This window comes from Mesocricetus auratus, unplaced genomic scaffold (genome assembly GCF_017639785.1).
Source record: "Mesocricetus auratus isolate SY011 unplaced genomic scaffold, BCM_Maur_2.0 Super-Scaffold_100018, whole genome shotgun sequence".
NCBI classification, from domain to species: Eukaryota; Metazoa; Chordata; class Mammalia; order Rodentia; family Cricetidae; genus Mesocricetus; species Mesocricetus auratus.
In genome coordinates, this window is record NW_024429199.1 from 5,265,937 (window position 1) to 5,288,792 (window position 22,856).

The following is a 22,856-nucleotide window of genomic DNA, read 5'->3' on the forward strand; positions in this document are numbered from 1 at the left end:
ATCAAGCTCATATTCAGCTCCTTCTGTAACTTCCAGTATCCCATCTTCTTTCCCTAAAGGACCATTCCTTTCAAATACGTGTCTCTGGTTTATTTTTAACTCTTATGCAGTCCTCAAAACCCAATTTACTTTGTGCTTCCTCTATAAAGTTTTACTCAAGCATCTTAGGCAGTATTTGTCTTTCTCATCATGGTGTTGGGTTTAGGGACTTTTTCTTTATCTGACTACAACTGGAAGCCTTGCATCTGCTTCTACTCAACTGAAGACATTACATAGTAACTTCTGCTTATGTGTTTATTAGATTGCAAAATAGTTTAGGAAAAAAGATGCATTACTTATTTTTCATTTCCATTCCCATTGTGAACGTCTGATGAATTAATGAAAAACAAGACACAGAAGAGCAAGTCAAATAAAGCTGAAGAAATTCACCAAAAGGAATGGTAAGTAAGAGATGCTGAATACAAACGACTAATAGATACTATAGAAGCTGCTAGAGACGTGACCTGTAGAGAAAGAGAATGGAACAAGAAAAGGAAACTTGGGCCATTGTTAAAGGATGTTTTGGTGTTGTCAAAAGCAAACAGAGCAGGAACTGGAGGGCTAGCAAAGTTCGCTGAGATCCCAGAAGTGGAGAGGTGCTGGGCTAGGGCAAGTCAGATTGAAACTTCACATAACTTTAGCTCTTTGTAGGAGTTAGTGTTAGCCTACAAGATAGATCCTGAAGTGTTGCCACCCTCAAAGAACTAGGTTGATGAACACCTGGACATAGGAACTGAGGATGTTAAAATAATTAGAGCTCAAATTCGAGGAAAATGAAATTTGTATTAGTTAAGTTGTTCCTTTCAAAGGCAGGACAAGATGTGCAGACTTTGTCTTAGAGTATTTAGTGTGTGACAAGAATAGGGGCCAAGATTTCATGCATGTGTCCTATACTGTAGGGGGACATTGGCCTCACTTCCATTTTCTCCTTGGATAGGTAATGAGTACTGGCTCTTTAGGGTGCTACACACCAATCATATTTTTCATTCTTTTCCTTTTGTACTTCCTGGTTCAGAAATTCTTGCCTGAATTAGTCTTTTACAGTTGTTGGCACCATTTTGTTGTTGTTGTTAAGAAGTGGCTTATGAGGTTTCTGAAGAGAGACCATTTAGCATATCACTCTTACTAATTTTATTTGGACAATATTCAGTCATTATCTTTAGTAGCGTGACTTTCCCTGGAAAGATGTGAAAATGCCTTTTCTATCTCAATAGGGATATTGACAAACCAAAGTGTTGATCCCTCCAAAGAACAACTTGGAGAATCATTAAGTTTATTGAGAATAGTTTACAGAACATGTGTAAGAAGCTACTTAAAGAAGCTTGGATGACTCAAAGGCAATAAATCACCATTAAGTCTATTGTAGAAGGAATGAAGACTCCTGAAAGTTGAGTTTGTGCTTTGTCCAATGCTGGTGATCTCAGCATGGGCAACTTACTCTGCTTAGCTTGACTCAGGCCCCAGTCTAGCCTATGGTGACTGCTGCTGAAGCTGGCTCCTTCATTCCAACAGACACTGGGCCAGCATCATGGCTGTCAAGCTTGTCTGCTGTAACTGATGGCTGCAAGGTCACTGGTTTGAGTAACCAATGTTCTCTCCCCAATTTATCTTATACTACATGCTCTAAGAAAGACCTGCCTAGCCTTAGGACAAGTTTAGTATTTTCTTTAAGGATGGTTGATCGGGCTTTAAAATCTCATGCCAGCATACTATGTGGTTATTCTTTTTCCTAGGAATTTTGAGTCATTTAATAATGGCCATGTTGTCAAGATTTGGCAACTATAGCAAGGTTACAGCATATGATGATAATATAATATTATCATCTTCCTATATGTCAGGTAAGAATAGACACATTTGGAATTTAAAAAACAATACTATTGTATTAGTATCCAGAATTGAATGCAAAATTGACCCAAGATATCTATGAGGAAAACTACAAAATTTAAGCTACAAGTCTAAGAAGATGAATAAATGGAGAGATTTTTCCATGTTCATGGATATGAAGATTCAATAATATCTGTATGCCAATTCTTTCAAGTGGATCTATAGATTCAATGATATCACAATAAGAATATCAGAACAGTATTTTTGTGGATGTTGGTGAACCAATTCAGAATTTATCTGAGGAGGCAAACGATCTATAATAGTCAATATATGATTAAAGAAGAATAAAATTGGAAAACTGGTGACCTGAGTTTAAGAATTACTATAAATATCAGTAGTCAAGATAGTATGATACTGGTGAAAAAAAAGACTAACAAATAACTAAGACAGATAGTAACCCTGGGCAAAACAAACAAACAGACAAACAAACAAACAAACAAAAATGTAAGCATTCAGAACAATACTCATAAGAGGATTCTATGGCTCACATGTGTGATCATTAGTTTTACATTCCTGATGTAAACTCACTTTCTATATCAGTGGGGAGCTACCTGGAGGCAGTGCTTTATTAGTAGTGACTGTTATGGGTTTCTGGAGGAAGGAGGCATTTCACTAATGGTAGACATCGAGAGGTAGGTAAGGAAGAAGTGGTTCATAGGAAAGGAAATGGATACCAGAGTGTAATGGGAGATGAATAGTGTCACAAACAATAATAGAAATTCTTCTTTAACTGAGAATTGTACATTCACTTGAAAAACTTTTATAAAGGGAATCCATTCACAGACCAACTACTCCTCACAAAAAATAAATTCAAAATGAATATAAATCTAATTATAAACACAAAATTTTTATGCTTTAAAAATAGCATGAGAAATTCTTCTTAGTAGTGTGTGTGTGTGTATGAGAGAGAGAGAGAGAGAGAGAGAGAGAGAGAGAGAGAGAGAGAGAGAGAGAGAGAGAGAGAGAGAATGAGTGTGACAAAATGCCCTGACAAGGCAGGTTAAGGGAAAAAAGGGTTTGTTTGGTTAATAGTTCAAGTTGCCATGAATTATGGTCTGGAAGTCCTGGCAGCTGGATGTGATTACACTGTATCGGCAGTCAGGAAACAGAGAGACACTGTTGTTGATGCTCAACTACCCTCCTCCTTTGAAAATAGTCCAGGATCCAAATCTAGGAAATGGCGCTGCTCTCTTTTAGGGTGGGTATTCCTACCTCAAATCAAATGAACTTGAAAAATAAAATTGCTGACATGCATGTCCAAAGACTTGCCTTCTGGCTGATTCTAGATAGTGTCAAGTTGACAATGAATATTATCCATCACAAAAATCTATCAACCATTTCAGAAATAACACAAAGAAATTTTTTTGTACTGTGAAACAGAGATCAAGAAAATTAAAACACAAACCATACATTTGGAGAACAATTTCAAAAGCTGATAAATGATATTCAGTACATATAAAGACTCTTAGAACTGAACAGTAGAATTGCAACCTAAGTTCTGCAACCTAAGTCCACAATACTTTACGGACTGGTACATCTTAATGAAATACTTACTATCTAATTCATAGAACCATAGAATAATGCCACAAAATTGAAGGCAGTGCAGGAGAGGCAATGGGTGAGCAAAAATTCAAACACACCCTGAAAGTCAATATTTGCAACTGTTTTATACATACCATTTGAAAGGTGACACTGACACATTCACATGTGTTTTTCTAAACAAAAAGTCAGTGAAACATTGTTTGGGCCATGGTAGCAGAAATCTTAAGTATAATTGTTCTAATTTAGCTGCTTATGTCAAATTGGGAATTATATAGAGAAAACAACTTTGACTTGAAATGATTGTTAAAACGGTAAGCTTGACAATTAAAAATGCTCACATTTTTAGTATTATTATTCAGTTCAGGGTAATGATTGTGAAAATGACCTTAACTGTTGTTGAAACATGGTATTATTCATGATTAGTGTGAAATTCAGGGGATATAGATTCAGTCATTGACTGAAACAGTTGAACTTGTCTGTATCCTGACTAAAACACAAGTATATCAATCACTCCTGTGGTTGCCAGTTAAAATCGATTTGCTTTAGAAATTTCTTAACACTTAACTTGATTTTTATAACTGGTTTTATGAATAAGAAGCTGCTTTTGAGGTTCAACGTCAGCTGTGGGATATATTTGAGTGACAGTTCAGAATACCTGTCTCCTTAAGCTCTTATTAATTATGGGTAAATCTTGCTGATCAACCAGGTTAAAAATTAATTACATTGACTGTCATAGTTATATACTAGAGACATCCTATTTTCTTATGATTATGAGATACTTATTTTAAGAAAGTTATTTCTGCCTTCATTCCACATTAATTTCCTCTCTGTAAGGTTTCATTCCCTTTGATTATGTGCCCCTACTTTAGGAATCTGGTGTACATGGGAGCTGTGGCTGTGAGGAATTTGTCATTCCCTCCTCATATTTTTGTCTTTTCTGATGAACCAGAGCTGCCCATTTCTCTAAACGCTTTAGATGAAAATCTGTATCCTCTGCCTTTCTCAACAAACTAGCTTCCTTTGGCTGTTGTACCTTTGCTACAATATGAGTAACAACAAAAAAGACTCTCCCACATTCTGGTGTCTAGAATTCAGGAACAGAGATGTCTGGAGGGCCGTACTATTTCAGAATGTTTTGAGAACAGGCATCTCCTTTGCCTCTTTGGCCTCTGATGACTGGCTGCAAGCTCATGCATTCTTTGGGTTGCAGATTCCTTACTCCAATGGCTGCTTCTCACATGGCATCCTCCTACTTTTAATGGTCATCTTTGTGGCTCTTCTGTTTATAAGGACATTAGTTGTATGTGTTCAGAGCTGACTCTTCTATCCTTTATTACTTAGTCATTTACATCTCCCAGATAATTTCATGTTCTCAGTCAGGTTCTGGGAATAACATGAATTTTAGTAGAGGGCAATATCCTTAATACAGAAACCCTGCATAGCATCATGTAGTGATTGGTTTCTCTTCCTTACAAAGGGAATTTGCTCAACTATCTATCTATCTATCTATCTATCTATCTATCTATCTATCTATCTTTATCATTCATCCAACAATATCGATCTATCTTTATTTGTGTGTGTGTGTGTGTGTGTGTGTGTGTGTGTGTGTGTAGACCTGAAGATAACTTCAGGTGTTGTCTATCATTCTCTGTCTTTTGCAACAGATTCTCTTACTGAACTTTAATCTCACTGATTCAGCTAGTCTGGTCAGACAATGAGCTACATGAATGCCCCTGCGTCCTCTCTTTGTCTCCTCCCCCCACATTGCCAAGGCTTGGGCTACAGGTGTGTGCCACTATGCCCTGCTTTTACTTGGGTGCTGGGCATCTGGATTCAGAAGAACTGGCGTGTACAGCAGGCATTTTACCAACTGTACCATCTCCCCAGCTCCAGGCTGATCTTTCCATTAGCCACCTCCATACCTACTATACTTATGTCTGTCTGCATTCTTCTACCTTCAGTCTTGTGGCACAGATGGAATTTCATTCTGAATGGATAGATAAAAGAGGAGAATCAAATGGCTAGAAAGGAATAGAAGGCACTACAATGTGCTTTAGTTAAAAATGCTTTATGTAACTGTAATAATTAAAGATTAAAGTGCATGAATTTTAGTGGTAGCAGCAGGGGGCAGAGCACACCTGGAGTTGGCAGGACAGAAGAAGGGGGAAGTGATGTAAATACCGCGCTCATATACGGAAGCCTTGAATATTTAAGTAAACTTTCCAAAGTAAGTTGGAAACCATTTTATTGTGCTTATGCCTTTTCTGGCCTGAGAACACTCTCCATTTTAGGCCGGTTGAGATAAAGAAAATAGTCCATAAAGATACATGGAAATATACATTCTACACTATGCCCTATACCACATAGGACTTACCATATGTGATTTTAAAATGCATGTTGACACACATGCCATCAATCAGAGAAAATCTCTCTAGTCTTCAAAAATTTTACAAACATCTTAGTATTTCTTATGTAACAGTGTCACAATTTTAGTATTCCCAGGGCTCACTTTTGCCTTCAGTGTATCAGGTAAAATAATTAGGTTCCCTTCTCATGATTCTTTGATGGCTTCCAAGTCTTCTTTTTATGTTTATCAACACTTTCCATGAATTCCCAGTCCCCAGGGTTCTTGGATTTTACTCGTACTACTAAACCATGCAGATTCACTCCAAGCATGGAAGTGGGAAATGACAAGAGCAGAGGTGACAGGGAGGCTTATGGGTATTCATACAAATCAACAAGATTTTTTTAAATTTGAGAACTACTTCATTATCAATGTGTTTACCAATTGTATCAAAAATAGTATCATATTGACATTAATACATGCACTTTTAGGTTAGAGATGTCAGCAACAAACCTGTACATTTGTGGTCACACACAATAGAGAAATGTCAGTCCCTTCAAGAAGTGATGTTACAAACCTAGATGTCTACACGCAGAAGAATAAAATGGGATTTTACAAATTTCATACTAAGAGCATAAATCAACTAAAAAATGGTTTCTAGGCAAATACACACCTTAAGCTCTTTCTAGAAGAAAAGGGAGGGAAACTGCATGCATTGTTCTGGGAAATAGTATTGTTATATGACTTTTGCAAAAGTTATTTAACAAAGAATAGGCAACTGGGATTCCATCTACATATTTCTTTACAGAAATGAAACAGTAATGTGGAGCATCAGTACCCAGAGTGGATAGAGACATTACTACCATGCAGTCACAATGTACTTACTTCCCCTGAGGGTTTGATTTTTACCTTTAAACTAACTGGTTGTTAGAGTTCTAGTGTTATTGATAGCACCAAGTCATAATTCAGTAGAGGTTAAATTAGTTAAAATTTGACTGAGTTATGTTGGGTAAATAATTTTCTACCATAAAAGATTAAAGACAAGAAGAGTTGCTCAAGAAGAATGAAATGACACATAATGAGAAGAATCTTTAAGAGGTGCCATTAATCTCTTCTCTGCTTTAAGATGAGCCGCACTTAAATATCACAGACTCTGAAGGTAAAGTTGCTCATCTTACATATTGTTTTTTCAGTCATTGTTTTCCCTTTATGTTTACTTGAATGTGATTATGGCTGCTGGAATGCAGTGAAACATGTTCTTAATCTTGTTCTTAATTAGATTGAACCAGACAAGCATATGGGGCTAGTTTAGCATCCTAGGGCCCTTACTTGAGCATACTCTTCACATAGATCTTCTAACAATGTACTTGGCAACCTGAGACTTTACCTGTGCACACTATGGAAACAATCTGGAAACAACCTTGATGCCCCTCAGCCAAAGAATGAATAAGGAAAATGTGGTACATTTACACAATGGAGAATTACTCAACAATAAAAAACAGTGACATCTTTAAATTTTCAGGCAAATGGACAGAATTAGAAAAAGCATTCCTGAGTGAGGTAACCCAGACTCAGAAAGACAAATGTAAAATGTACTCCCTCATAGGTGGATAATATCTATAAAGTAAAGAACAATCAGGCTCCAGGCCACAAACCCAGAGAACCTAGGTAACAGAGAAGACCTTAAGAGAGACATACATGAATTCATCTAGGAAGGGGAAATGGACAAGATCTCCTGAGTAAACTGGGAGCATGGGGAGCAGGTGATAGGTTGGAAGGGGAAGGGGAGGAGGGAAGGGATGTGGGGAAGAATGTATAGCTCAATAAATAAAATATCTGCCAAACACCACACCTGACAACCAAGACCCCCAGTTTCTCTACCCACTAAGGACCAACAAAAAGTCTTTTCAAATGTATTCAAAAATGCCAGGACCAGGCTGATCCGGCCTACACTGGTTTTGAGTGCATGCTCCATAAGGTAAACTGTCCTATACCTGGACTTTCTAGGAAGAACCTCCATTTACAAACTTACGCCTATGCATTATTAGGCATGCATATGATGAAAATCAGATGGATTATGAGCAGGGGCATGCTCCATAGAGAAATGGTGTTATAACCTAATTCTGTCCACTAAGAGAACAACTTACATCATGCTCCCAGTAGCCACATTTCCTCCTTTGAACATTGTAAAAGGAAGCCCTAAGCAGTGATGAGGACTTGCTCAAATACAATAATGAAGTCCCTTCACTCATGTATATCCCTTTCCATCTTGACAGTGCATGCCCTTCTACTATGTAATATTGCTGTTTTGAATAATGCACCTTTATTTCATTCTTCAGTAATTGTCCTAGGACAAGAAAACACCTGGCCCAGACCCCAGACATCAGTAACAAGACAGAATTTACTTTAATTACAGAGGAAGAAAGGCATTTGTAATGACCTGACCAGTCTGTTAGCGAACTACTTTATATAACTTTAATAATTACTACCTGGAACAAGTCCATTAGTATCCCAAGAAGCCATCATGATAGAAATCCTGTATTATTTATGTAAATGGACCCATGAAAAGTACTGCAAGTGTGCTTGGATAAAAGAATTCAAGATACATTCTCTTCTACATTTCTTTCTGCTTGCATGTAAACACATCAAACTTCATAAAAACATAGGTCTTTATCTGTGATTCTCACTACTTTCTCATAACACCCCGGATGCTAAACCAAGCATGTTATAATAGATTAGAAACAAATATGAAGAAGAACCTTCCTAAGGAAGGACTCCACCATAAGACTGGGCTCACTGTGCGTTTAAACAAAGTCATGATTCATTAACTCTGGCCTTTAACAATCAAATAAACAAAACCATGCTCTACAAGGCATCCATTAGCACACTGACGTGCATAAATCACTAGCCATGTGACTTAGGGCTCAACCATTTGCCAAACAGCTGCTTTCTCAGCTCAAATAATGAAGAGAGAGAGAAAAATAAAACCAGCTGAAGCCAATTAGTGGATAAGCATTCATTCCCAAATATCTGAGGCAGTTGAGTGGTTTATTTTGGAGGCCAGATATGTTGTTACTCAGATCCAAGGAAGAAAGCTCCTTTTACAAAAAATTGAGGGGTTTATGTTAACCCATGTTTGTATTGGGCTCGCCTCCAAAGCACAGACAGAGAAGCAAGCAAACAAGCAAACATACAAACAGATAATTAAGGTCTTGGATCCTTGAAGGCAACACAGTGAATTATTTATTTAGAATTGCTTATTCTTTTGCTTGTGGAATATTCCAAGCATTCCAAGTACCAGGGAATGTGAGTGTAAAATTCTAGTGTGAAGCAAAATATCTAATTTCAGGCAGGAATTCTGTTTAAAAAAAGACAACTGGAGCAGACAGAAGAGAAGCATAAGCATATCTTATGTGCTTAGATGCTAAATGGAAAACTCTTCCCACCCAAAGAATCACTTCAAGCTGGTTGAATTTCAGGTCAGCATGGTGCTTCAAGTAAGAAATGCCCAGCGTTGGCAAAGGTATTTGAATGCCTGGCCCCTGGCAGGTGGTGGTATTTGGTGAGGTTAGGGTTAGGGTTGCAGTCCTTATGAAGTATGTCACTGCTGGCAAGCTCTCTGTGCTTGGTGTTCTCAGATGAAGACCTTACCTCTCATTGTCCTGTGCCTGCTGCCACATCTGCATGTTGCTGCAGACTTCTCTGCCTGACAACCTCTGCCTTTCATACCTCTGGAGCTGTAAACTCAAACAAATCCTTCTTGCTTCATTTGCTTTTGCTCAAGGTGTGTTATCACAGCAACAGAGAAGTAACTAGTACAGTTGGGTTGTGTACTAGTTAGAGTTCAGTAAATTTTAATCCTTCTTGATTAGACTCTTGTAATGTGGTTCATTATCACAAGTTTGTGTTGCTATATTTAAAAAAGCTACCTGTTTTTTGTGGAAACGGAACATAATTTTAAGGTAAAATTTACCCAAATTTCAGTCTTGCCTAGGAAAACATGAAAATGTCCTTTTAAAATTGTTAATGTGTTGCCTGTTATAAAATGAACATGTAAAGCCCATATAGGATATTTTCATTGCTTAGAATTCTCTTGACCAGAGTGAACCTTTACAATTAGAAATTAGTGAGATAACCATTTAAAATTACCAAATAATTCAATTTTTCTAGAAGAAAGACAGTTTTTCACTTTGGGAGGAAATAATCCCTCAGAAAGAATATCATCCACAATGAGTTAAGGGTAGTTTCTAACTGCAGGCTAGGGAAAGAGCTCAGAGTGATGAATTAAACAAAACACAGTTATTTCAATGAAAAAAATTGGTACTGAATTGAACTTAGGGTGGTTTGACCAGGAAGCCTTGGCACAGGTGACCTGTAGGATCTACAGCAGAAGAAGATGCCATTTGTGTACAACTACAGATGACTCAGAGGAGATTATAAGATCCTCATCTTTTTCCTCCATAGGCTCTGTCTTCAGGTTTCCATTGCCGTGAAGAGACACCATGACCATGGTAAGTCTTGTAAAGATAACATATAATTGAAGTAGCTTGCTTACAGTTTCAGGGGTTAAGGTCATTATCATCATGGTGGGGAGCATGGTGGCATGCAGGCAGGCACGGCATTGTAGCTAACAGTGCTTTATCTTGCGGGCAACAGGAAGCCCATTGACTGTGACACTGAGCAAAGATTAACCAAAAGATTTCAAAGTCCCCCCCTCATAGTGACACTCTCCATCCATCAAGGCACACCCACTCCACCAAAGTCCCACCTCCTTATAGTGTCACTCCTTATGAGTTTACACTTACCAAAGGTACTAGGGAGGTAATGTGGAGAAACAGGGATGGCAGAAGGAGATACTCACGCACAGTCAGTCTTGCTGGGAGGAAGGCCAGACCTGTTATCATAATATCTAAAAGATACAATTGAAATATGAAACATTTAATGTTTTCTCACTTTTTGGTTTGATTTTTAATTTTATGTTTTGACACTCAGAAAAGTGCATTATTTTATTTGTTATTGCTTTCACACCTAGAGTCTCAGCAGACTTACTAACATACTAAGGTTTAGAAAACTTAAAATTGCCAAATAAATAAAATTAATTATTTTCTCATAGTGTAATAAGACCTAAATAGCACAGAAGAGAAAAAAATTCTCATTTAATGTGGTAAGTAGTAGATCAGTATTATAAGGTATTAATTTAATCACAATGTAAAATAAATGTATTTGAAAAGTAAGTAGCATATAATATCAACACCTGTAACAAAAGCCATGATAACAATCATAATTCAGTCAGGTGGCAGTGGCCCTTACCTTTGATCCCAGCACTTGGGAGGCAGAGGCAGGCTGATCCCTTTGAGTTCAAGGCCAGCCTTGTCTACAGAGCAACCTCTAGGACAGGCTTCAAAGCTACTTAGAGAAATCCTGTCTCTAAAAGTAAAAAAAAGAAGCATAATTCCAACATTTCATTTAATTTAATTTGCTGTTTCTTATTTGTATAAATCATTTCCTAGTAGCATGAGAAAATTCAAAGAAGTAATGTGAGCTAAAGGAATTACTGATTTATATATTAGATTATATTAGGAAAACTGGAATAATCTTTGTATTTTGAGAAAATTGGTACATCATATCCTGATAGTCAAGTGAGTTATAGCTTTTAAAATATCATTAAAATACTAATACAAGATTGATAGCAGAAATAAGGTTAGCAATATGGTAATGTCAGTTTTTCATCATTTGTAATTAATCATTGCGATAAAACAACTTTAAAAAGTGAGGTCATTTTAGTTCATAGTTTAGTGTTTCCAGGTTGTTGGTCTGATGGCTTGGGTCTGTGACTGTCCCAGTGATAACAGAAGGAGGGCAGGGCACAGAGCCTCATTCACCTCTTGGATAGGTGTGAAAGAGACAGGAAAAAGGAGGAATCTATTGCAAAATATTATTTTGACTAGGCAAAATGTGTTACATTTGTTTATTCTGAATAATATTGCTTTAACTGTGTGAAGGTGTGTTACATTTATTTCTGCTGCCTTTGGTCAGGTTGTAAAGGTGTGTTATGTTTGATTGGGCTGCATTTGTTTCATTATGAAAAGATGTGTTGCTGCTTCACCTTGCCTGCCTAAGGTATCTGATTGGTCTAATAAAAATCTGAAAAACCAATAACTAGGTAGAAAAAGGTTAGGTGGGGCTGGCAGGAAGAGAGAATAAGTAGGAGCAGAAGTCTAGGCTCAAGAGGGAAGAAGAAAGAAGAGAATGAGGGAGAAACAGAGGGACACATCCAGCCACCAGCCAGCCAGACACAAGAAGCAGTGAGAGTTAGATACACAGAAGGAAACAAGGTGAAAAGCCCGTAGGCAAAACGTAGATGGAGAGAAACAGGTTAAGTTATAAGAGCTTGCAAGAAATGAGTCTAAGACAAGGCCGAGCATCCATAACCAGTAAGTCTCCGTGTCATGATTTGGGAGCTGGCTGGCGGCCCAAAAGAAAGAACCGGTTACAGAAATCAGACCCCGTGGTCTACCTTCAAGTTATCCTTAAGGACCTAAAACCTCCTGCTAGGTCTCAAATCTTGAAGTTTCTACCACCTTTCCGATATGTCACTGTGGAAAAAGCCCTTTGTGCGCAAGCCTTTGGGGACATTTTGTGACAGGGCAAGAGAATGCAGAGAGCGGTTCCTTGATCTTGAATTCTTGCTGAGGCCATTTCAGGTTTAACTAGAATTTGATCCCATGGAAAACTACCCAGCTTGATGCCTTAGCTAACTTATTTTAGCTTCGGTAAGGCTGCTTGCTCCTGTGAAGCCTCACTGCAGTTGCCCAAGTGATATGCTCGGATGTGGGTTTTGCCTTCAAAAACCCAGTGCTCTGTTTACTTAGGGCTACGAATACCACCTATACCTGAGAGCAGTCACACAGCCAGCTGGAATAAAGACTTTCAATTAGCTATAAACTGTATCTGAATGCTCGTCTCTGGGAGGGGGGCTCCCTGTAACAATTTTAACTCCAAACTGCAGCAGATATCAAAGAATAAAAGAAAAAACAAGAGGACAACTATTACAGTCAAACTTTGCAAAATGTGTTTATGTAAAGGAAAGATTCCCAGCTAACATACAGTTGGGCAGCTGAAAAAAATCATTAATTTTATATTTGGTTTTAATTTTTCTTTAATTTATTTTATTAATTAAACTTTAATTTGAATTTTCCAAATAATTAGTAAAAGGTGTATTGGGCATGTGAATGAGTGTGTGTGTGTGTGTGTGTGTGTGTGTGTGTGTGTGTATACATGTATAGGTGAGCAGATTTAAGACCAGTACATAACTGCCCTCATGTATTGTATCTGATGTTTTCTATGGGTTCTATGACTCCAACTTAGGTCTTCATATCTTGAAAGGCAAGCACTGCATCCCCTAAGCCATCTTGCCAGTCTGTAAAAGGCAAGTAATTATATTACTTTATTATGTATGTCACCATGTTTTTATTATATTGTTCTGTGTCTGCAACTGGGAATGTGGCTTTATGACCAGGGCACTTCCTGGTTCTTGTCTAGGCGTCCTCCAGTGAATGGCAGATCTCACAAAGCAGTTCCAGCAGGGCATTCTCCTACAAAATGAGAGTTGTAACTCTCTGGGCTGCCCAGCTTACTTTTCTGAGGATTTCCCTAGTTCCTTCCTCCTCTTTCTGACAAACTCCTTCCTTGTGTGCATTTGAATTTGGGTTTCCAGACTTGGTGGCTGGCTGTCTTGGCTCCTTGTTTGGGTGTTTGCATTAGAGGATAAAAGCTGCAAAATAGGGTTCTTTGAAAAATCCTTTGAATTCTACTTAAAAAGCAGAGAAATAATCAAAATAGCATCCCTCAAGCATGGTTGGCAGGGCTCGACTGTGTTGAAGTTTTCTTTCTTCATAGAGCTGGCATTCGTTGAAGAACTTTGCAGACAGTAGACACCTTAAAGAAAGAGATGCTCACAGTTCCACTTAGTCCGTAATTAAATTATTGGACCAAATTTCCTGACCTCTGGATAAGAGCTGGGCCACCCGAATGATCTAAGAAATCCTTTCATATTTACTTCTGAGGGAAGGACAAAACAAAAAACAAACAACTTCTTCCAAATATAGCATCAGCAAGATTTATTTTATTTCTTTTTGGTAGCTCTTTGTGGACTTGTGCCTTTAGTTTGGATAACAGTTCCTGTCACTTTAAAGTTCCTTTAAAACAAAATGACATTGGTCATTTTAATTTATTGAAAAGGGGGGGGGGAGTTAAAATAAAACAAGAGCCTTTTGGTAGGTTTGCAGTTGGCTCTCCTCACTGGCTTTGCTTAAAAGGCATTTCTTGGGTCTGAATTGCTTTGATTGATGGTCATTTGAAGTGATCCTTAATGCAGCTCCTCTGTTTCCATTTCCTGTTTTACTGTTAACCCTCTCCCCGCGCATTCTGTTGTTCTGGAATTGGTTCTGTTGTACTTGAAAGGAAGTTCACTTGGCTTCAGAATTTCTCAGACTGTATGTATGTGAGTATGTGTGTGTGTGAGTGAGTATGTGTGTATATGTGTGTAATAATCATAGAAGGAAATGGAATTCTCCATTGAATAACATGGTACTCTTTATAATCATCCAGATATTTACTTCCTTGTGCCTTTTTTTTTGGTTAAATATCCCAGAAGAGCAGCATCTTTAAGGGAAACTTTGCAAAACATAATAAATATATTCAAAATTAATGACATTATAATTAAGTTCTATTATACAATAATTGTTGCTCATATGGTAAAAATATGTATGGGAGGAATTAGTTCAAATTTTATTATTTTTCTCACTAAAATATAGTGCAACTACTGTGTTTCTAGTATCAGAACACATTAATGTGGGTTTTAAGAAGAAAATAACAAACAAAAAATATCTTCTACTCCTTCTTAGACATATGTGATCATTTGTTACAGTCTATGCTGTAGAGTTACATTTCTACAATAAGCAGGAGTAATCGTTTACTTTGCGAGCATCCTCACCTGTATATTTTACCAAACAATACTCACTAATGGAAGTGCAGCCATTTATATATTCAAGATGGCAGAAGAAACACAGCAGACCTGATTTCTTCCTCCAGAAAGAGAAAGAAAATAGTAAGTCTACAGCTGCATTAGAACTGACTGTGGGAGACCATAGTAGACCATCAAAAGAGATGGGAAAGATCTAAGACTTACAGACTATGCACAATAGCAATAGAACCATAACAGATTTTAGTATATGTTACTGAGGATATGAACAAGAAGTTCAGCAGAAACAAGACCTTTGAAAAGAACTAAAAAAATCTTGAAAATGCACAGATATGTCAAAAGTATATTTGAAAGTCTCTATAGCAGGTCAAGCAGAAGAATAATGTTTGAATTTTAGAACTGAGTTACCAATTGAAGAGAGGAAAAGGATTGAAGAAATAAAATGAATAAATCACTCCAGATCTTTAAGACATCATTAAATAAATAGACATGTAAATTAAGTACCCATGGATTAGAAGGCAGGGTTTTTTCTTTTTTTCAGTTTAAATTTAGATTAGAAACAAGGTTACTTCACAAATCAGTTCCAGGTCCCTCTCCCTTTCCCTCCCCTCCTCCCGTGCCCTCCCCTCAACCCCACCCATTATCCGCTCATTTCCCCAGGGAGGGTGGGGCCCTCCATGGGGGTGTCCATAGTCTGTCATTTCATATAGGGCAGGGCCTAGACCCTTCCCCAAGAGTTCAGGGTGAGAGTGCATCTCACATTGTTGGATGGGAGTCCAAAGTCCTTGTGTATACTAGGGATGAGTACTGATCTACTGCCCAAGGCTCAATAGATTACCTGGGCCTCCTCACTGACACCCACATTCAGGGGTTCTTGATCAGTCCCATGCTGGACTCCCAGTCTGATGCCTGGGATTCAAGAGTTAACCTTTGTCAGGTCAGCTGTTTCTGGGGGTTAAACCAGCCCAGTCTTAATCCCTTTGGTCATCAGTCCTCCCTCTCCATTACTGGCTTTCTTGAGTTCAGCTCAGTACTTAACCGTGGGAGACTGCCTCTTCTTCCATCAGGCACTGAATGAAGTTTCTGTTTCCCAGACTCTCTGGCCATGGGATTGTAGGCTGGCACTCCCCAGATCTATGTCTAAAATCCATATATGAGAGAGTACATGCCATGTTTCTCTTTTTGTGACTGCGTTACGTCACTCAAGATGGTTTCTTCTGGTGCAATCCATTTGCCTGCAAATTTCAGGATTCCATTGTTTTTTTTTTCTGCTGAATAGTACTCCGTTGTGTAAACTTACCACATTTTCTCTATCCACTCTTTGGTTGAGGGACATCTAGGTTGCTTCCAAGTTCTGGATATTACAAATAATGCTGCTATGAACATAGTGGAACAGACATCCTTGTTGTATGAATGGGCATCTTTTGGATATCTGCCTAAGAGTGGAGTTGCTGGATCTTGTGGTAGGATTATTCCCATTTTTCTGAGTAATCTCCATACTGATTTCCAAATTGGCTGTATGAGTTGGCACTCCAACCAGAAATGGAGGAGTGTTCCCCTTTCACCTCTCTAGCATAAATTGTCATTGGTGTTCTTGATTTTAGCCATCCTGACAGGAGTGAGATGGTATCTCAGAGTTGTCTTGATTTGCATATCCTGGATGGCTAAGGATGTTGAACACTTTCTCAAGTGCCTCTCAGCCATTTTAGACTCCTCTATTGAAAATTCCCTATTTAGCTCTGCAGCCCACTTTTTAATTGGATCCTTTGGTGTTTTGGAAACTTGCTTCTTGAGTTCTTTGTAAATTTTGGAGATCAACCCTCTGTCAGATGTGGGATTAGTGAATATTTTTTCCCATTCTGTGGACTGCCTTTGTGTCTTGCTGACTGTGTCCTTTGCCTTACAGAAGCTTATTGTTGATCTCACTGTCTGTGCTAGTGGTGTTATGTTCAGGAAGCTGTCTCCTGTACCAATTCGTTCAAGGGTACCACCAACTTTCTCTTCTAAGAGGTTCAGTGTGCCTAGATTTATGTTGAGGTCTTTGATCCATTTAGACTTAAGTTTTGTGCATGGCGATAAACATGGATTGATCCGCATTCTTCTACATGCTAGCCTCCGGTTATGCCAACACCATTTGTTGAAGATGCTTTCTTTATTCCATTGTATATTTTTAGCTTCTTTGTCAAAGATCAGATGTTCAAACGTGTGTGGGTTAATATCCGGGTTTTCAATTCGATTCCATTGGTCTACCTGTCTATTTTTGTGCCAATATCAAGCTGTTTTCAGGACTATAGCTCTATAATAGAGCTTGAGGTCAGGGATGGTGATGCCTCCAGACGTTGCCTTGTTGAACAGGGTTGTTTTGGCTATCCTGGGTCTTTTGTTTTTCTATACAAAATTGATTATTGTTCTTTCAAGGTCTGTGAAGAATTGTGCTGGGATTTTAATGGGGATTGCATTGAATCTGTAGATTGTTTTTGGCAGGATTGCCATTTTTACTTCATTGATCCTACCTATCCAAGAGCATGGGAGATCTTTCCATTTTCTGAGGACTTTTTTAACTTCTTTCTTTAAAGATTCAAAGTTCTTGCAATACAGGTCTTTCACTTGTTTGGTTAGCATTACCCCAAGGTATTTTATGTTGTTTGTGGCAATTGTAAAGGGTGATGTTTCTCTGATTTCTTTTTCAGCCCTTTTATCATCTGTATATAGTAGGGCTACTGATTTTCTTGAGTTGATCTTGTAGCCTGCCACTTTGCTGAAGGTGTTAATCAGCTGTAAGAGTTTCCTGGTAGAGTTCTTTGGGTCATTGATGTAAACTACCATATCATCTGCAAACAGGGAAAGTTTGACATCTTCCTTCTCAATTTGTATCCCCTTCATCCCCCTTTGTTGTCGTATGGCAATGGCTAGAACTTCAAATACCATGTTGAAAAGGTATGGAGAGAGTAGACAGCCTTGTGTTGTTCCTGATTTTAAAGGAATTGCGTTGCGTTTCTGTCCATTTAGTTTGATGTTAGCTGTTGGTTTACTGTATATAGCTTTTATTATGTTTAAGTATGTCCCTGTTATCCCAGATCTCTCCAAGACCTTTATCATGAAGGGGTGTTGGATTTTGTCAAAGGCTTTTTCAGCATCTAGTGAGATGATCATGTGATTTTTGTTTTTCAGCTTGGTTATATGGTGGATTACGTTGATGGATTTTCGTATGTTGAACCATCCCTGCATCCCTGGGATGAAACCTACTTGATCGTGGTGAATGATCATTTTGATGTGTTCTTGGATCCGATTTGCCAGTATTTTAGCATTAATGTTCATGAGGGATATTGTTCTGAAGTACTCTTTCTTAGTTGTGTCTTTGTGTGGCTTGGGGATCAAGGTTATTGAAGCCTCATAGACAGAGTTTGGCAAAGACCCTTGTGCTTCTATTGTATGGAATACTTTGAGAAGAATTGGTAAAAGCTGTATTTGAATTTCTGGTAGAATTCTGCACTGAGGCCATCTGGATCTGGACTATTTTTGGTTGGGAGACTTTTGATGACTGCTTCTATTTCCATAGGGGTTATAGGTCTATTTAAATTGCTTATCTGTAGAAGGCAGTGTTTTTATTGGCATAGATTATTTAACCAATAAAATGGAAACATAATGGTGCAAAGGGCTTATAGAAGTACAAATATCCATTCCCAGATCATATATTCATAAAAACATATTGTATATAAGGCATCTAAAACATAATATAGAAGAAGGCTTCAGAAATCTGCATGTAACTGTGCCAAGTCATATTTAAAGGGTTAGTACTAACAGCAGATTTCTCAGCAGAAACCCCACAGGCCAAGAAGTGATAGAACAATGTACATCAAGTTCTGACAGAAGGTAACTTCAAGAAGCCAGTGAGGCTATTCTTTAAAAATGAAAGAGAAATTAAGTCCTAAGGGGGAAAATAAAACATTGACCACACAAGCCTTGCAAAAAGTTGTTTAAGGGAATTCTTGGTTCCAAAATGAAAGAAAAATAATCATTGTCATGATAGCATTTGGAAACATAAATCTCACAGTAGAAAAACAGAAAGGAATCGACATCAATACTGTAAGCCATCAAACCGTAAGAGACAAAACAATGGAAAGAGTCCTCTCACAGCACCAGAATGACAAGAGGGCATCCTACCTGTCAAAAGTGACCTGTAATGTAAATGTACTAAGTTGTCAAAATGAAAGATGCAGCCTGGCTGAATAGCAAACCCAAACCCAAGTCAAAGAAACCCAAACCCAATTCAATATTCAAAATGCACATAGACATACAGACAGAAAGAAAGAGGAAGGAAAATGGTACTCCAAGCAAGAGAACATGAAGTACAAGCAGATTTACCATATGACAAAACACAACTTAACCTGAGTTTCTCTACAGGGCTATGAACATATGCCTTGACAGAAGTAACTTGGGGGAATAGAATGCAACTCCAAGTATGGCTCCATGATTAACATACCAGGAGTAGTGGGGGAATGAATAAAGGACAAACACACATAGAAAAAGCTTGTTTGGGTCCTCTGGGCTGTAGGATAAAAAAGCATCAGCACCCCAGAGGCCCAGCTGTGTATTATATACAGTTGAACAAGGAGGCAGAATGATTATATAGCCTGACAAGGAGGCAGTATTTTTACATACAGCTGAAGGAAGAAGCAGGTTCAGCCAGTCTTATAAGGAACAGCCTCTATAGGGGACAGCCTTCAGGCTATGAACATCTAGGAAAGTATGCTATGTGGTAATTTTCTAAATACATTGTCAACATTATCACCTAGAGCAGAGGGAAGTTTTGACACTCCTATAGGGTCTCTGACATAGCTGTGCCTGTGTCAAATAATACATATTCACTCCCTCCCTAAATTTTATTCACTCTGTACAACAAAGTATTTATTTAGGCTCAGTGTGAGGGTACAGTCTGTCTTGGTCAGGCAGGCATGGTAGAGCACATGGTATTGTTTGATCACATTTTGTCTGGAGTCAGGAAGCAAAGACTAAGAAAGGGGTTGGGACCAGGCATGCATGTGTGTGTGCATGCATGTCATTGCATACATTTGGTAGACAAAGGATGACTTTCAGGAATTGCTTCTCTCTCACCATTTGGGACTCAGAGATTACACTTGGGTCACCAGGCTTATTGTCAAGTGCCTGTACTTACTGAGTCATCTCACCAGTCCCAAGTTTGATTTAAATTTATACGCACATAATGTTGGAATAAGAATTATAAAAGTAGGTAAAACAAAGGGCTTGCATCTGTGTTAAATTTTTGTTGTTGTTGTTTTTAAAGAGAAGAAAAATGTGCAATACTCTAGCTAGGTTCACCAAGAGATAGAGAAAGAGGGATAGAGAAGAGAGAGTTTGAGGGAGAGAGACAGAGATAAAGAAACTTCAGAAAGAAAAAAATAAAAAATAAACCATAACCAATAACAACAGAATTATAAAGGATCATTAGGAATTACTATGAAAAATTGGAAAACCTAGATAAAATGGAGAAAGTTCTTAACTTGAGATTATTCACCTTGACCTGTGAAAAACAGAGGAGTAAAAACAAGTATTGAGTTTGAATCCATGATGAAAAGTCCTCCAAACAGGGTTGGAGAGATGGCTCAGATGGAGAGCTGCTCTGCTCTTGCACAGTTCAGTACTCAGTAACCACATGGTGGCTCACAATCAGCTGTAATGGGATCTGATGCCCTCCTCTGGCCTGAATGAGTACATGTAGTCAAAGCAGTCACATACACAAAGTGCATAAACAAATAAACCCCTTTAAACCAACCTTTCAAACCAAGAAAGCCCAGGAACATCCTGCCTCACCACTGGTGACTGACAAGCTATTCAAGAAGCATTCCTTATTTGTCTAAAACTATTTCAAAGAACTGAGAGGAAGGGGCTCTTCAATAGTCATTCCTCGGGGTCACTAATTTTCTTAACCAAATTATGGAAAGCAGCAGCAACAACACAAAACAAAAGCATAGAACAATTTCCACAACAGAAAACAGATGCAAAAATTCTTGGTAAACACTAGTAAATTGAATTTGAAACCTTGAGCTGGCCAGAGATTGATCAATCATGTTGGTTGCATGTGCTGCATGTGTTCTTTGCATAGGATGGTAGTTAGGCAGTAGAATTCTTAGGAAGCAAGGTGGAAGGCTACTTTAAGTTTTGCTGTCAGAACTAAAGGAACAGGCACAAGGGTGAGAAGAGAGAAAGAAAGTTGGAAAAGATACTAATTAGTGCTAGAAATTGCAAAATAAGAATGAATGGGAAAAGTGATAAATTACATAAATTCCACCATGGAACTTGAAAAATACTGTAGATCAACCCTGGCTTAGTATTCTCAACAGATAAGATAGGCTTGTCGACATGGTTGTGATTGAAGCTGTTATTTAAGATTTCATGACAGATCGAATCTTCAGTTTATGTCTGTTTAGATACCGAAACAAATTATTCAAAGACTCCATATTCACCTAAACACCTACTATTTGCGTTGTTTCCTGAAATTTTCCAATGTCACTTTTGGTCTTACCCTTCTGTTTCTTAAAGCAATAGATGAGGGGGGCATATTTGGGTTCTTAGAATGGCAAACACATCTCCAAACAGCATCAGACTGGATCTCCTTGCTATACATGCATGCACAGCACTCCTCCACCTGGAAGGCCTGTTTCAAAGGTGTCACAGGAGACAAAAGGAAACTTCAGTTTCCTTAAGCAACAGTTCTGTTTTGGCTGATTTATTGGGTAACCTTGTCTTCATTCTTGATGAAGTACAGCAAGAAATCCTATTGCTTATAAAAAACTAACCCTGAGAACAAAGGAATGAAAGACAAGACAGGCACTTCCCAAGATTCTCTTTGATATAAGGCAATAGCTGGGTGTGTTTTTAACTGATAATGACACTTTTCATGCATACAGGAGCTCTTTGATTGCATAAATTTTGATTTATTTTCATTATCTTAGAGGGAATTATCTACTATAAGAGGAGGTAGGATATAAGTCTCCCTTAAATGGTCAAGATGTCTTGGTTCTCTGGCTAATTCCAGTCAATGATGTCATCTTACATCCTAGTATTCTAGCTTGCACCTACTATTAATTGGAACCAACAAGAATAGTCTAGGTTGTGTAACACATAAAGTGGGTACTGCACCCATCAATCATCAAACACATAGTATAGAGCTATCAGGATGCACCCTGCAAAGAATGTTCTTAACTTGGAAAAAGAATTATAATCACTATCCAAATTTCTAACATCCCTGTCAAAATAATGCAAATACATATTTATTTGCAATAGACTGGGAAATAAGAGTCTCAAGAATGATATGTGTTGGCATTCCAGCGTGCCTTCCAGTGACTGGGGACGGACACAGAGCTTCCCAACCCTGGCAATAGCCAAGCACCCGAGATCCCAGGTCTTCTCTTCCACCAATGATACCAGGGGGCCAGCTGGTCCGGAGGGACCAGGTAAAACAGGCCCTGCATCCGGGCCTGCATTCCAGTGCCTGGGGATTGCTTTGGGAACTACCACAGAGCTTCCCATTCTGGCAAGAGCCAAGCACCCCAGATTCCAGATCTTCTCTTCCAACAAGACCAGGAAACCAGAGGATCCAGGTAAACAAGGAAATTGACAACCTGCTGGATAGCTATTACTTGCCAAAATTAAATCAAGAACAGATAAGCAATTTAAATAAATCTATAACCCCTATGGAAATATAGAAGCAGTCATCAAAAGTCTCCCAACCTAAAAAAACCCAGGTCCAGATGGCCTCAGTGCAGAATTTTACCAGAAATTCAAAGAACAGTTTATACCAATTCTTCTCAAAGTATTCCATGCAATAGACGCAGAAGGGTCTTTGCTAAACTCTTTCTATGAGGCTTCAATAATCTTGATCCCTAAGCCACAAAAAGACACAACTAAGAAATAGAACTTCAGACCAATATCCCTCATGAACATTGATGCAAAAATACTCAATAAAATACTGGCAAATCGGGTCCAAGAACACATCAAAACGATCATCACCATGATCAGGTAGGTTTCATCCCAGGGATGCAG

General features: G+C 38.3%; 1 long non-coding RNA gene across 3 annotated transcripts in view; it reads left to right on the plus strand.

The window, feature by feature from the left end:
* The first annotated feature begins 317 nt into the window (after window positions 1–317).
* Window positions 318–22,856, plus strand: part of LOC110341461 — a 60,362-nt gene continuing 37,823 nt past the window's right edge. For all 3 annotated transcript variants that reach the window (XR_005869549.1, XR_005869550.1, XR_002383414.2), the window contains exons 1-2: window positions 318–440; window positions 10,274–10,320. This is a non-coding gene — a long non-coding RNA (uncharacterized LOC110341461). The remainder of the gene's footprint in view (window positions 441–10,273; window positions 10,321–22,856) is intronic.